Source organism: Brachyhypopomus gauderio, chromosome 3, assembly GCF_052324685.1.
Source record: "Brachyhypopomus gauderio isolate BG-103 chromosome 3, BGAUD_0.2, whole genome shotgun sequence".
Classification (NCBI taxonomy): Eukaryota; Metazoa; Chordata; class Actinopteri; order Gymnotiformes; family Hypopomidae; genus Brachyhypopomus; species Brachyhypopomus gauderio.
The window spans coordinates 2,519,899-2,533,495 of record NC_135213.1 but is presented as its reverse complement, the minus strand read 5'-3'; positions in this window follow the sequence as shown (position 1 = coordinate 2,533,495).

Genomic DNA, 13,597 nt, shown 5'->3' with positions numbered 1-13,597 from the left:
TATAAACAACACACAGTGGTAACACTGGTACAAACATCAAAAGTGACCCAGTCCAAAATAATAACCAAAACCCACACTGGAAATAAAACAGACACAACTATACTAACACTACACTATATACAAAGAACAGATATAACCAAAAAACAAAACTAAGAAAAATCAAATTGAAGACATGCCAGACATACAGAGGAGGGGCTTACATGGACATGTGAACATGATAGACAGGTGGATGGGGCTAGTCTAGTTTAAAGTAGATAAATGATATATACAAAATTATGACCATTGAAATACAATCTGAATTTCTGTAATATGCCACATGTGTAAACACTGCTGTTTCTCAGACTCAAACATCTCAGCCATCAGTGGGTTGATGAAATATTATTTTTTTTATAATTTCATCTTTCATTTTCAGTCTGTACTGTCACTATTAATGGTTCAGTGTGTAAATGTTAAGATCTTGTTCTACTTACTGTTAGACATCAGTAGGAGTTGGATCATGTGTGACAGAACACTGAAGCCCTTCATGTCTGTGGAGAGCACAGGTGTAATTGCATATACATGTTCAGGTAGAAAGATTCAGGTTCAAATAAGTATGCGGGGGGGCGGGGGGGGTGTTTAGGCTTTATGATGTTATTTGTGTATTTCTTTATTGCTTGTGACAACAAGCAGAGAGAATGTGTGTGTGTGTATGTGTGTGTGTGTGTGTGTGTGTGTGTGTGTGTGTGTGTGTGTGTGTGTGTGTGTGTGTGTGTGTGTGTGTGTGAGACAGAGAGAGAGGGAGAGAGAGAGAGGCAGTGTAACGTTGTGGGAGTCGGGGTTGGACACAAACGCGATAAAGGGCTGGCGTGAACTTTAACGGGGCTAGTCTCCTCAACGCAAACCATACGCATATGGAGGATCAGTGGCGTGCAGACATAGACCACCAACTCTGCCATTTATCAACGAAAGTGCCCTTTTGAAACTTCGGTTTAAAAAATATATATTATTATTATTATTATTATTATTATTATTAACATTTTACTGAGGTCGGTTTAAAATTATCTTTTGAAAACCTGAGCGATTAAAAACAATGCCTTGAAATGAGCCACCACCTCGCACACACCCGACCTCTCTCTTCCTTTAACACCAGATGCGCTGCAGCAGCAGTTCAGTTCAGCGAGTGGAAGGAAGCGTCTTCAGCACAGCACACACGGTCACAGATAGACTTCTTCTCCCGTGCCCCACCAACCAGGTCACATACACGTCAAGTCAAATCGTACCGTTTGCCCTCTAAGCCCAACGTGAAATCATTTTCTTGTGCAGTAAAATGACTCATACAGCGAGTAGGGTCTGGCCGTAAATCTCACCTCTGGGGCTTACCTCATCTGTGGGACCTATTGAGGTCCCAGAGAGGAGGTCCTGTTTTATCTTGATCGCCAGCTACTGGCGTGGGGCGGTATTGCACTGGAATATAACGGATGTAGTTATATTCCAGTGAGTGTCTAGCATTTGACTTTTAACAAAGGTTACTTGACAGCAGGCCAATTGGACTGACGAATAATTGATAAGTGAAAGTGAAAATGTGTTTTTTTGTTCTCTTTTGTTTTGTACACGCGTGCGTGCGTGCGTGCGTGCGTGTGTGTGTGTGTGTGTGTGTGTGTGTGTGTGTGTGTGTGTGTCTGTGCATGCTTTTTGTAACTCTTGGTAGTCTTGAAGTTCGTTTTGCATTCTGCATGGCCACATTAATGCATTTTATTGTTCATTCTGAATGCTGGCTTTTACTGTTTTCTTTTGAGCATGAAGCTGCTTAATTTTTAATGAGCTTGATTTGAACAAGCAGATATCACAATTGTTTTATCCATTAAGTTTGAGTTCTTCACAAACAATTCAGTGTAAGCTTTTATTTGTTTTATTGCCTTTGAAATCTAAATAATATTTTTTGTAAATAATTCACTAATCAAGTTTGCTTTTATTACTTCCATGGTATTTATTGCTTAATACGTTACTGAGTTAAATTTGGGTTTCTTGCATTTACTTAATCAAACACATAACATAGGCATTAAACAAATTTGACAGTTCTGTATATAGCAAGTGTAGTTGTCTGAAAAAGATCTTTCACTGCTGCTTAAATTAAAATTAAAATCTATTTGTGATTTTCTCCATAGGATGTGTTTAACATGTGCTTAAATGCCACTGTCAAAAATGGTTACGATCTTTCTACTCCGTTCAGTTTAAAATGTGTAGTATTATTTTTCCTTTTTTGTTACTATTTATTTATTTTTTAAATGAAAAAAAAATATATATATATATATATATATATATATATATATATATATATATATATATATATATATATATATATATATATATATATATATATACATATGAGTGAAAGGAAGAATGATTTAAACTCGTTATTCCTACACATGGTACAGTTATATGAAAACATTTGCAAATAAATATTTATTTATATATAAATATTAATTATAATATTATTGATAATATTATATATAATAAATTAAACTCCGTTTGGCAAGAGGTGTCCAAACTTTTGCATACGACTGTATGTGATGTTTGCTAAAAATATATATATAATATAATTAGGGCCGATAACGCCGATAACGGCTGACAACTAATTAAATTTAACATTTAATATATATATGTATACAGATAAAAACGGTCTGCAAGCGAGTTAAATTTAAGTAGTGGTCGGCCGTTATCGGTGTTAACGCCGTTAACGGTCCACACTAAATATAATATAACCCATCGCTGCATTCAAAATTGCTCCCTATCACCCCCTGATTTCCGGTTTATATTGCTCCGTTACTATTCACACCCTACGGTAATTACGGATACGGACCCTTTCGTCCGGTTCCGGAGGTCGTTTCATCCGTCAGTGGGTCCGTTGCCAAAGCGCTTACGAATCCGTAGTAACGGAGCAATATAAACCAGAATTCAGGGGGCAGTAGAGAATCAGAAGCATCGGAAGTACACCAATTCGGGAAAATCAATGAAGAAGAGTACTGGACTTTAAAAAATGGCGCTCGAGTTAGAAGAGAAACTTTGCGAGTTGGTTAGAGGCTACATTCTGCTACGGTGCCAGGTCATCGCGATAAACAGCGATGCAAAAACAGCTGGGAGGAGATTGCTGGTGCGCCGGTGCCGGAAATTTGACTATACTGCCCTCTAGAGGATGTATTTTAAAAAATCATAACAACGTTGGAACCGGAAAGAGGTAGTGGCCCCCTACGGAGGCTACGTTTGGTACGGACGGACGAAATTCGTCCGTGTCCGGAGGTATAAAGCAGGCAGCGCTCTGGCAACGGACCCACTGACGGATGAAACGACCTCCGGAACCGGACGAAAGGGTCCGTATCCGTAATTACCGTAGGGTGTGAATGGGCCTAACGGTGCATATTGAGTGCATGTTCACGTAAGCTCTTATGAGAGAATACAAGGGACTACAGCAACTACGAAAGGAAGAGGTTTATATAAGAAGGAGTGTTTTAACATAATACGAGGTACAGGACAACACGCCAGAAACGAAATACCAGACGATAATGAGAAACAAACCTACACAAAAATTGTGGCGGACTGGAGGGGGCAGAGCCAAGCGTGACAGCGAGCCTGAGGAAGTGGAAGTTTTCTGCTGCTTGAAGAAAAAAATGTCCATATAGTACAGTACCTCATACTTAATATCTCGTAATAATGAGATAATAATAATATACTACTACTAATAATAATAATAATAATAACTATATGGACTGTATTTTTCTTCCATATACAGTAGCGCCTGCTATATGAAAAAACAGAACGAAGAGCCAAATGATCCGTTTTATTGAGCGGCTCTTTAACACAAATATTGCACGCGCGCGTTTTAATACTACATTTCAATGCAAAATAAAGGTCATATAAAACAAAAGCATAGCGTGTAACAGTTAATGGGAGGAAGCTTTGATGGTCCTTTGCATCCGGCTTTCCTCAAGACTCGTACTTGATCCTCGAAATATTATGACTTTATTCTCGATATCAACTACTGTGGCAGTATATCACCTTTTATCAATGGGCCTGAATCGCTGTTAAAAAAATTAGTAAATTTCGACAAAAAAGTGATAAATTATCGTCGTACTTGCGATATGTTGAAGTTTTGTGAATCTTACCTGATCTTTGTGATCTAAACGCCGGCATTAATGCGATGAAACACAGATGCAAAAGGCTGACAAAAATGCAGACGTGTAAATTAATTAAGCGGGTTTTCTAAAGATCTTCAAAATGAAAAAAGAAATGTATATGTATATTTCCTATTCCCGTGGGGCTCTAATTTGCATGGCGTCAAGTGAAAAGCCAAAGGAACAATGTGAATGAAATGTTACATTACTCTAAAAAAGTAAAAAGTGCATGATGGGGCGCTTCCTGGGACATCCCCTCTGCCCTCTACGACCACAAATGTCTGCGCTGACTAAGAGAGGGAAGTGAACTTATCTTTTTTTTTTTTTTTTTTTAATTAAACTTTATTTTCAACAGATCTATACAGAACACGTTATGCCAGGGTTACAGAAGGAAAAGGAAGAAGAAAAAAAGAGGAATATACATACTGTTGCAATAATCAAAGGGAATAAAGAACGAAATTATAAGTTAACATGAAATTTTTCCAAACCACAACTTGTCTCAATTGCCTTTTTATTTTCGAGTTTCTGAATTGCAATGCTGTATTGCAGAAGTTCGTTGCAGAAGTGGTTAATATTGGGTTTACAGTCCGTCCATCTGGTTTTATGAATATGAAATTTTCCCAGGAGTAGCAGAAGTTGAATGAAGTGGATGACGTCCTTGTCCATGTCCTTGTTTTCAAAACAAATTATAATGTCCTTCTCTTTAAGTTGAATTATTTGTCCAGATTTCTGTCTAATGTAATGTTGTAAATCAGTCCAAAATATTTTGACATGCACACACTGATAAAATAAATGACAAATTGTTTCAGTATAAGACTCACAGAAAGAACACGAATAGTTAATATTAAGTTTAAACCTCTCCAATGTTTTCTTAGCTGGGTATATATTATGTAAAATTTTGAAAGAAACTTCCCTAACCTTATTATTTAAACAAAATTTCCCTCCAAGCAGCCAAACGTAATTCCAGCTTATTTCACCATATACAGAAGACCAGAGCGATTTTCCAGCCGGCAAAGCTACCTTTTGCAAGTTTGTCCTAATTAACTTATTGGAGCATCTTTTTGTACTTACATCAATATCACCAATCCATATACCGCTATTGAATAAATCACCAATTGAAATATTAGATGTTGAGCCTTGAAAAAGCTGCAACACACCTCTCGTGACTTATTCTTATAAAGAATATTCCCATTATTCCATATATAATAATTAGTTGGAGAGAAATTATGCTTATATATAAGTTTCCATGCCAGAAGAGCTTGCTTATGAAAATTGGACAATTTAACAGGTACTTTTTCAATTTTGTAATCACATTTAAGTAAAAAATTGCCCCCCCCATCAAACCAAAGACATGTTTTGGAAATGTGTTCCAAATCGTATCCTTCTCTTTGAGTACAGTAAGTTTGTTAACCATTTCACTTTAAACGAGTTATTTAACATTTCAAAACTCAGAACTTCCAAACCCCCATATTTTTTGGCATTACATAGAACATCTTTTTTTAAGTAATGGTTTGTATTTCTCCATATAAAATTAAATAACAGTTTGTCTAACTTCTTAGATATCTCTTTGGGCATTTCTAACGACAAAGAGACGTAAACAGATCTGGAGATTCCTTCAGCCTTTGACAATAACACTCTACCATTTAAAGACAGATCTCTCATCAACCACATGTTAAATTTTTTGGTTATTTGATCAATCACCGGAGCAAAGTTAGAAGAGGTACGCAATTTCTGATTTTTTTCAATGACCACTCCCAAATATGTAAGGTTATTTTTCACAGGTATACCGTTAATTTCTGACAAATCAGAATCTTTAAGAGGAAACAATACAGACTTATTCAAATTTATTTTCAACCCTGAAACTGAGGAAAAGACCTGGACACAAGCAACTGCCTTATTCACATCATGTTGGTTAGAGATAAAAATTGCTGTGTCATCAGCCAGTTGTGATAATTTAAACTCTCTGCCCAAGGCTGTAATACCTTGAAATTGTCCTTTTTTAATATGCACTGCCATAATTTGTGTGACAAGAAGGAAGAGGAGTGGGCTTAGAGGACAACCTTGTCTAATTCCTCGATTCACTTCAAATCTTTGAGTTGTACCCCATGCTAATTTTACTGAACTATTACAGCCCCTATATAGACTAGTAATAGCTCTTAAGAAATAAACCCCAAATCCAAAATGCTGAATGACTTTAAACATAAATTTGTGGCTTATGGTATCGAATGCTTTATAAAAATCAACAAAGAGGATAAAACTGTCATCTAGTATGTACTCATTATAATCTATCATATCCAAAACTAATCGAATGTTATTACAAATATTTCTGCCTGCCATAAATCCTGATTGTTCCTCGTCAATAATGTAATGTAATCCCCATTTTAGCCTCTTAGCAAAAATAAGTGCAAAGATTTTCACATCATTATTTAAAAGGCTAATTGGTCTCCAATTTTCTAGACTGAGTTTATCCTTCTTCGGCTTTGGAATTAGTTTGATCAAGCCTTGTCGAAGAGATGGAGGTAATTCCCCTTTGACTATTGCTTCCTCAAACAGGGCCTTTAAGAATGGGGCTAGTGAATTGATGAAAAATTTATAAAATTCACTAATTAGTCCATCATTTCCAGGAGATTTATTATCTTTGAGAGAACCTATGCATTCTTTTACTTCTTTAGCATTAATTCCATCATCACAGAGTGATTTAAAATTATCGTCAATACTATTAAGATTTTCTTCCTGTCCTCTAAGAAACGTATCCATGTCATCTTCATTTTCAGAACCAGTCATATATAATCTTTGATAAAAATTTGTCACATATCTTGAAATAACCTTTTCATCTTCACATATCGCATCATTAATTCTAAGTTTCCCAATAAAGGACTGCTCAAAGTTCCTTTTTTCAAGATTAAAAAAATATTTTGTGCACTTCTCACCTTGTTCCAGCCACTTCCTCCTAGATCTAATAAAGGCACCTTTGGCTTTATCCTCATATATTTTTTCCAGATCTAACTGTAATGACGAATATTCCTTAGATTCATACAAATTGTTTTTTTCAGATAATGTCATTAATTTGGAAACTATCTGAGTTTCTTTCTTTTTTTTCTCTGATGCCACCTTCTTCCCTATTCTTATTGCCAAATTTCTAATCTCAAATTTCATCAATTCCCAGCACTTCCCGAAACAACTAAGCAAATTTGCTTCTGTCCAGTATTTATTAATAAGTCTCAAGGTTCCATCTTGAAATTCTTCATTTTCTAACAACTTTTTGTTAAGTTTCCAGTAGTCTGTCTTCCGAGTGTGTCTAAGAAGTTTCATATCAACCTTAATTGTGATTGCTTTGTGATCCGTCAGAATTGTTGGTTCTATCAATATATCAATCACTTTATCTTCAATATCTGAAGAGATCAACCAAAAATCTATGCGGGACTGTTGGGATCTGTCCTTATTACTCCATGTGTAACAATTGTTATTCAAATACTTGTGTCTCCAAATATCAATCAAGCCCATCCGATTACAAATATGTTCTAACTCGGATGATGTTTGGTTCTGGTTTCTGGGAGGCCATCTATCCATGTTTCCATCCATCACTGTGTTAAAATCTCCTCCCCATAAAATTTTTGCTGTAGGAAATGAAGCCAATATCACATTAATCTTGTCTTCTATAGTTAACAGTAAATTAGAATTTTGCTGCTTATTATTAAAGCCATATATATTTATCATTATAAACTGTGACTGATCAATATCCACCACAAGTATAATCCACCGTTCATTGACATCTGACACTTGTTTTAGAATGTCACCTCTGAATTTACCTTTTAAAATAGCTACTCCTGCTGATTTGTTGTTTCCAAAAGAAAACCACATTTGTTGCCCCCACTGACTCCTCCAAAACGTAACATCTGCTTCTGAAGCATGAGTTTCCTGAATAAAATAAAAATCTGTACCTTTACTTTGGCAGTATAAGAATAATGCTTTCCTCTTTACTGGGTTCCTGATACCTCTGGCATTAACAGAAAGAATAGAAATTGACATTAGCTCACGCAGAGCTCTCACACACACAATCTTTTAAACCTTGCTGCACAAAACGAAACTATGCTGCTTACTAGCTGAAAAACACTGCACTGTAACAAATACTCATCACCTTATGAACACCAAATCAGAACAAACCTTTAAAATGTACTGAAAGGTCAATGGGATATTTATGCAATAACTCGTTTGTCATATTTTAATCTCTTTCCCATTAACGTAGGCTCTATTTCCAACAAAATAAGCCTTGTCTCCTCTCTTCCTCGCCTCCTCCACAGCCAGCCACAGCCTGTTGCGTGCTTCTCTGTCCGCTGCTGTCAGATCCTCTCTAAAGTTGAGTCGGTTATTTTTCAAATAGCTGCACTTCTTTGATCCTCTCCATAAGGCATCCCGCGCTGTTCTGGACAGGAATCTGATGATTACCGGTCGCGCTGGTTGGTTGGATCCTCTATCTTTGAGCTGGCCGATCCTATGAACAACATCTATTCCTGAGACGACCATCCCAGCCTCTGCCTCTGGTAACGCCGCCCGGCAGATGTCCTGAAGTCGCATCTTTAGGTTGTCATCCTCCTTTTCAGGAACACCATACAGTCGGAGGTTAAGCTGTCGGCTGTAGCGGTCTGCTTCCCCCACTTTCATTTCCAGCTCATTGACTTTTTTATCCAGAAGTGAGCATTGCTCCTGCAGTTCTGCATCCTGTTTCTTTAAATCCACAACTTCTTGATGACAGAACTCCAATGATTTCTTTAGCTCTTCAATTTGGATTGTGTTATAGTGAACGGCTTTGTCGGTTTGGTCTGCTCTCTCATTTATTATTTGAGTGACCACATTGATTATGGTGTTCTGTAATTCAAACAACGTTGGCTCCTCACTCGGAGATTCGCTGTGTGTCTTAGTTTTAGATTCTCCTCTTGTCTTTTTTGTTGGTCGCTTCATTGGTGTGTTTGGGGAGGAGAAGCATTCTCCACCGTCCTCTGCCTGACAAGCATAGGAATGGATCTCCTTAATACTTCGTTTCTCTTTACCTTCTATATCCAACTGCATTTCCTCCATGTGCGCCATCATTGTAATTAACTAGCTTACTTTAGTTAGGCTCTCTTTCCTTACAAATGTTATTCAGAAGCGAAGGACTGTCAAAAAACTTATCTGGCGGGCCTGGTTGCTGTATCACAGATATTCCTTATGTTGGCTGGTGACGAAAAGAAGTCATTTAAACCGATTTTGCAGCAAGTTTTCGGCTCTGGCGTTAAAGTGTGACTGACGTCGTCGCCATCTTGCACGCCTCCCTAAGAAGTGAACTTATCGACTCACAGTTATGACAAGAGTCCTTATCTTTATCACTTACTAAACACACTGAAAATATCCTCCACTCCCGCACGAAATCTTGAAATTAATCTAGATTAATCTATATTAAAATGGCTCATATGCGTGCTACCCAAGTAATGACTAAAAGTCAGTTTTTGAGATAGGGTTTCTTAATACAGAGGGTGCATTAGACCATGGGCTCATCTCCTGTTTCCAAAATGCATCAATGACTGCTTGAGGAAGCTGTTCTACTTTGATACTTGAAGAAAAAAAAAACATGCTCAATAAAATGTAGGCTACTCATGTTCAACGGTTTATTCAGTTAAACATGAATTTGTAAGCCTACATACTGTACATTAAATAACATGTTTATTCAGCTAAACATGATATTTGAAATGTAAGCCAACATTTAGTACATTTAACCTCAAGGACGTAATTTTCAAAAGTCAGTTTTGGTCCTCTGTAGTTTTAACGGTTAAAAAGAAATATTCAAAAAGCGACGAATCTAGCGCTAGGACCATGCAGAAAACGACCGCTCCGAGCTCCGCTCCGGTAACACTTTACGTTCCTAAAAATGAATTTTCCATGAAGCAAACCTGGCGACTTTGTGGCTGCATCCATGTAAAAACACGTACGATTTGTAATTCACAGGTTTAAAAACTTGTTCTCGCCCCTACTGTGCAATTTGGTTAGGAATACAGCCGAGCTAAACTATCAAGTTGAAAGTCATCATAGTTTGCTTACCCATTTTGACCCAGTTCCAGAGGTGGGCAGTAACGAAGTACATGTACTTAAGTACAGTTCTTGAGTATTTGTACTTTACTTAAGTTGATTTTTAAAAAAATACTTATGACTTTCACTTCACTACAGTTGAATAACAAATACAGTACTTATCACTCCACTACATTTCTGTCCATCCAGCTCTCGTTACTTCCACACACAACTCTCCTCCCCTCCCCCGATAGTATTTTCACAGGTGACAGCCTATCAGCAATCAAGGATGTGTCTGTGAGGTGTAAAATCAAGTTCGGTGTCGCTAGTCGTTCTTTTCCTAAATAACAGCAACATGAACGGAGACGGCGGTGATGGAGCATGCCAGGGTTGCCAACCTTTCAAGATCGCATGGAGGGAGATTTGAACCTGGACTTGGTGGCGAGTGTAAATTGTTGATCGGGGGGTGGCGAACGTTACCGGGGCGGTGAAAAATGGACACAAATTAAGTATTATATCGCGATCGCCGGTGGTTGATAGATATAGATCAGAGGTAAATAAACTAGATTTTTTTTCGGCGTGAGATATCGGAACTGTGGCGTGAGAGCGTGTGAAAACGGTCAAATGCGTGTGTCTCACGCTCAATGCGTGAGAGCTGGCAACCCTGGCATGCTCTTTTGCACCCATGGCCGTATCTCGACAAAATGTTCCAGTTTTCTGAACAGATGAATCATTCCTATCGTTTTAAATGCATGCTTTGTTTGCCAAAAACAAACTATATCACTGCATACAAAAATTCACCATCCCACCTGAGGAAGAATATTACGGTATGCAGCCTAAATGTTTTGTTAAGTGACTATGTAGTCAGAGGAGCTTTGCAGTAAGGCTAGTGAAATGACTTTGCCTGCTCACTCCACTGCTAGGTCTGCTAGGATCACTATAAATAATGTTAACATTATATTGGCAAGTAATTCAAACTACGGAAACATCAATAAGGGAAACCGTGTGGGTTAATTGAATCTTGTCAAATAATGTTTCTATTCTAATGTCAGTGTAGAATTAATGTCAATAATTCTAATGTGGCTGTGATTTCTAGTTTGAAAGGAGTTTGTTAGCATGTTGGGTGGCATGGAGTTGGCGGGCTTTAGCCATACTGCAAAAGGTTGTGGCAAGGTTAGACAACCAAGATGTCACACTGCTAATTTTACTTTGTCTTTGTTAATATTGACTGTAGCATAATGTTGTATTGGATGACTGAATACCTAACTAGCAAAGAGAGAAAACCGTCATTTTATTATTGACTTTTAATATGGTAACATAATTTGCTTAAACAGGTTAGGCTAGGCTAATCAGTGAATTGTGGTTTTAGAAAATGTTTTTGTTCCTTAAACTAAAGTGTAGGTTAAACTGCCTGGTTTTCTGCTACCACTACCTGAATGATGTACATCATTGGAATATGCCTTATGGATTATTATCAAAGTCTGTATGATTATTATGCCCAAAGAGGATTTGGTAGGATGTATAATACTTTTAAACTATAACTTTTTTACAAATGTGACGGAAGGTGTACTTTAATACTTAAGTATTTTTAAAAGCAAGTACTTCAGTACTTTCACTTAAGTAAGATTTTAAACATGCAACTTTCACTTGTATCGGAGTAGCATTTGACCAGTGGTATCTGTACTTTGACTCAAGTAATGAAATTGAGTACTTCGTCCACCTCTGCCCAGTTCCCAACCCAACTTTAAGAATAAATGAACGGCGATAATTTTTATATTGCCTGATAAGAGTATCAAATTAACGACCGCCGTTAACGGCCCACCACTAATATATATCCGCCCCTGTATATATATATAGAATGAACAAAACAACCGACAACCAGACTGGGGAAATACAGGGACTATATGAACACTAAACTAGGGGACAGGTGAGGACGATGATGACGAGGCGTGGCATACAGGGGAAACCGGGGCTACAGACGAGCTGGGCGAGGCTAACGGGCAAGGAATAACAGAAAACACGAGGAACAGACATTGGAGTGACAGCGGGGAGAGGGGGGCGTGGCCCTACGTGACAATTTGCAAAAATTATATGTTTATTATTCAGAGCCATGTTTTAATGAAACAAGTACATGTGAAATCAAATAATACACCCACTGCCAGGGATACAAAATGATGTTACGCTTAAAAGAACTAGAATACAAAATGGATACAAGTCTATGAAATCCACCATTTATATTTAAACAGGACTGATAAAAAGATTTTGTGTGTGGACAGGAATAAATCTTGCAATTCTTGTCCATGCCCAGTGTTTTTGTGATTTCATGTTCAATAGAGATAACAGCAAGAGCAGACAGGCGGTGTTGAGACATGGTGGACCTCAGGTAAGTCTCGAGTCGTTTTAGTGATGAGAAACTTCTTTCGCCTGATGCCACAGTCACAGGGTTTCATGTGACATATCCAGCATCACATAATCCAGCATCTGGAAAGGCGAAGAGACGTGTGGGGGGAATGCTTTGACTGCATGAATTATTTCCTGCTTTAGGTCCTCTGCATCAACATCATTCATTTTCCTCTCGAGCCTGTGGCAACATTCATCTAGTGGAGTACAGGAAACCATATAGCTCAAAAACACCCTTCATGTGTGAAAATCTCTCCCTGACTGTGACCAAGGTTGTGTCCACCATGCAGGAAAAACTCCCTTCTGAAATGATCTTCTGCAGTACACACTGTCTCCTCTCTCCCCTCATACTCAAACTGCCTTTTTTTCTTTCTCTGGCGCATCTCTGGCCAGGCCAACTCCAAATCAATATTCTCTGCAATCTATCTCCCTGGCATCTGTTTTAGCAGAGTTGAATCCATCCTCTCGATAATCTTTCAGAAATGCCATCACTGCAAGGACCTCTCTCCTCATCACCTCCACTGACACACTGGGGCTCTGCAATAGCTTGCTGACTTTGTTTATGTGAAATAAGACATTGTACCATATAACAGTACTCACCAGAAAAGGCCATTTCTTCACCTCTTTGTGAATGCTGTTGGCATTGGAGGCACATTCAGAGTCCTGCTTCTCCTCAGCAAACTCCCTCAGGGTGGTCAGGGCATCCAGAATGTCAGGAAGCTGGTATCGGACAGCTTTCACTGACTCCAACTGAGAGGTTTAATGGTAAAATCCGTCACGTTTTTGAAAGATTGTCCACCGGTGACCTGAAGCACTGAAGAGAGCATACAGTCACTGTAACAGTCCAAAAAAACGTAAAGCTGTCACAGAAGACTTGGCAGCATCACCAACCACCAGATTCAATGTGTGGCTGGCACATGGGACACAGAGTGCTTTGTTGTTAAGCTCCAGGATTCTGCTCTGGACCCCGTTTCTTCCCCTGCATGTTACTGCCGTTGTCGTAGGATTGC